We start from the raw sequence: 3685 nt of genomic DNA, 5'->3' as shown, positions 1-3685 counted from the left end.
TTCTTCCTCTCCTCTCTCCTGCTCTCTGTGTCAGATGTTCAGTTATTCCTCTGCCTCCTTTAGTGATAATGTCAGGGTTAGGTTGAGGTTTTGAGCCAGGGAGGCAGAGGTGAGTTCTTGAAGATTTAATGAAAGTGCTCACAGACAACTGAGGCAGGAATCTATAAATCCAACATGACAAATACAGAAAAACTAGAACCTTGGAGACATCAGGGAAAACAAACATGAGGAGCCAGGAAAAGACGAGGAACCAGCACTGAGGAACTGCACAGAGAGAGTATATATGGGAGACTGAACAGAGACAGGACTAATGAGCTGATTGGGAGCAGGTGTGAACAGAGGGTTCTAGAAGGAGCTGGGGAAAAGGAGACCAACACCAGAGGGCAACAGAGGTCAAAAAGGAAAAACCTAAGAACTGAAATATATCCAGAAAACACCACAAAATAGGAATTAAACCAATAGAACTAGAAAACAAAGAAAAAAATAGATCAGAGTGAAACTTAAAACTCCAAAGAAAACTTAACAGAACATGATGATGACATGATATGAATTGGAGCTATAGAAATAAAGTAATTGAATTAAATTATGTGGAAGAGTTTTTATGGATGATGGTTATAAGACTAAAAAGTTATGATGGCCAAAAGGAAAACAATTAACAAATAAATAATAGCCTCCGGGGATGATGAATCCTTTTAATCTTAGTTCTTATTTTAATAAAAGTATTTTATCTGATTTTGCTAACAATATTCTCGCCTATTGGCCAACGCTCTGAACAATGAGCACAAGTGACTGTGATGCAGGAAGCGCGACAGAAAGCTGGTGGGGGAGTGTAAACAAACAGCTTGTCGGTAAAACATCCTTCTTAAAAATGAATGAGCGTAGAGCCTCTTCCTGCTCACGTTTCAACGAAAACCCCAAGTCTAACCCTTCCAAAACTGATTCCAAAGCTAATTCAAACGAGAACTGTTCCATAGTTGTTGCCATCTTCCTTGTTGTGCTTTCTCTAGTGCTGCACAGCTTTGTCGTAACACCCTCAAAACCCCGCCCACTTTGCATCCAAAAATTCAAAACACATCTATGTGTTGTGATTGGCACCACCCATCCCACATTACTTGCATCCGTGTCCTGCAAAAATGGTGGGGTGAGGTCAGGTGGGGCAAGGATTGGAGACTCTATCAGGGACCTGCGTAGAGTGTTGAATGCCTGCTGGCAGTTTTGGGCCAGCTGAAGTCACAGTCCTTTTGCAACAGGCAAAAGAGTGGTGTACCTATAGAGGAGAATCCCTTGACAAATATCCTTTGATACGAGGCCAACCCCAGGAAGCTTTTTAGCTGAACTTGGTCANTCTGTGTCAGATGTTCAGTTATTCCTCTGCCTCCTTTAGTGATAATGTCAGGGTTAGGTTGAGGTTTTGAGGACCCGAATGCAGAGGAAGTGAGGCACAGGTGAGTTCTTGAAGATTTAATGAAAGTACTCACAGGCAACTGAGGCAGGAATCCATAAATCCAACATGACAAATACAGAAAAACTAGAACCTTGGAGACATCAGGGAAAACAAACATGAGGAGCGAGGAAAAGACGAGGAACCAGCACTGAGGAACTGCACAGAGAGAGTATATATGGGAGACTGAACAAAGACAGGACTAATGAGCTGATTGGGAGCAGGTGTGAACTGAAAACTCAAAAGAAAACTTAACAGAACATGATGATGACATTATGTGAATTGGAGCTATAGAAATAAACTAATTAGAACTGAATTATGTGGAAGATTTTTTATGCATGAAGGTTATAAAACTAAAAAGTTATGATGGCCAAAAGGGAAACAATTAACAAATAAATAATAGCCTATTTTAATAATAATATTTTATCTGATTTTGCTAACAAAATTCTTACATAACACATGTAAACATGTAGCCTGTTAAACCAGACTAAATGTGAGATTAAATGTGTAATTTGGTCTGGCCCCCGATGAATGAGACATCAGAAGATTGTTGCTAAGAACAACCTATTGTTTTTCAAACCATGTCTGTGCCTATTGGCCATTGCTCTGATCAATGAGTGGATCTTACTGTGACGTAGGAAGCACGACAGAAAGCTGCTTATGTTTCAACAAAAAACCCAAGTCTAATCCTTCCAAAACTGATTCCAAAGCTGAGTCAAACAAGAACCGTTCAATAGTTGTTGCCATCTTCCTTGTTGTGCTTTCTCAAGTGCCGCGCAGCTTTGTCATCACACCCTCAAAACCCCGCCCACTTTGCATAAAAAAATTCAAACCACATCTCTGTGTTGTGATTGGCCCGCTAGCTCTAGTGCCTGGGGCATTGATCGAGGCTAGACCAACTAGCAGGGAAAAATTATTTTGGCCGCTGGTGGACGGAGCTACTTTACTAGGCTAGTAAACATTAAAAATACATATTGTAAAATGGCATACATACTCAGTAAAAGCTGCCTTGCATGGGGTTTTACACCGTGAAATCGGAAATTTACCCAGTTAAATAATAAAGTCTTTGTTTATTATAATGTTATCAAGGTGATGTAATACAGTTGAAACATACCACCATTGTTTATGAGGCCGCCTTATCTGTGGAAAACTTTCTACCTAAGGGAATGGGCACCACCATCTACACAATAGAGGCATGCTGAACTGAAATAGTTTTTAACATTTACCAGCTGAGAAAACACCAAACACAAGCTTGAAGAAGTACATGTTCAAATGCAGTTACAGTTGATTCATCAAACTGTCCAACAAGGCAGATGTACAAAAATCAAATATGACCGTAGACTTGAAAGTGGACAAAGATAGCAAGCATAAGCAACAGTGTCTTGAAATGACCTATCATTAAGATGAAAACATCACATTCTGAGCCAAAGTGTTGTCTGTGAGACTTGTTCACCCTTCCACTTGAGGGCGATGGTGAGCACGGATTGCTGTGTTGTCTTGTGATCTGACACACCTGCTGCCCATTGTGTTAATCAGAGAGAGTTAAAGAAGAGCCTTGCTATGCCTTCAGTGGTAACTCAAGCTCCCCTCTGTTCAGCTCCTGTGCTCAGGACTTGTCCTTGTTTCCTGAAACTTACCTTTGATTTCTGTTCCCATGCCACCTGTCTCCCTGTTGGAACCTTTTCTTAGACAAACCTCCATCCTGGAAACTAGTGATGGTGGGATGAAGCCTCATGAGGCATTTAACCATTTGGGCAAATTGTTTCCAACAATCCACACATTTCATGGAGTTTCATGTGAACATGTCACCACCTACTGGCGTAGTTTCATAACTACAGTTAGCAATATAATCTGTGATGTTTGGATTTTTTTTTCTTATTTTTTACCAATTTAATTTTCTTTGAAATTGTTCATGATTGGTGTGTATAATAAAATTTGTTGTAAGATATTTTTTTTGGTGTACCATGTCTGAGAAGAGAACAATCTTTTAAGGCTCACTGTTTTTCTGTAATTTCAGTGACATAAGCTCAAGCAGATGGTTAAAGTGTTCAGGTGGGACAAGGATTGGAGACTCTATCAGGGACCTGCGCGGAGTGTTGAATGCCTGCTGGCAGTTCTGGGCCAGCTGAAGTCACAGTCCTTTTGCAACAGGCCAACCCCAGGAAGCTTTTTAGCTGAACTTGGTCAATGGGCGTGGATCAGTCTTTACTGGTCTTTACTTTTTCCTCTAGAGTGCTGATACCC

The sequence above is a fragment of the Cyprinodon variegatus genome, unplaced genomic scaffold, assembly GCF_000732505.1.
Source record: "Cyprinodon variegatus isolate N-32 unplaced genomic scaffold, C_variegatus-1.0 Scaffold1052, whole genome shotgun sequence".
Classification (NCBI taxonomy): domain Eukaryota; kingdom Metazoa; phylum Chordata; class Actinopteri; order Cyprinodontiformes; family Cyprinodontidae; genus Cyprinodon; species Cyprinodon variegatus.
This window is presented reverse-complemented; position numbering follows the sequence as displayed.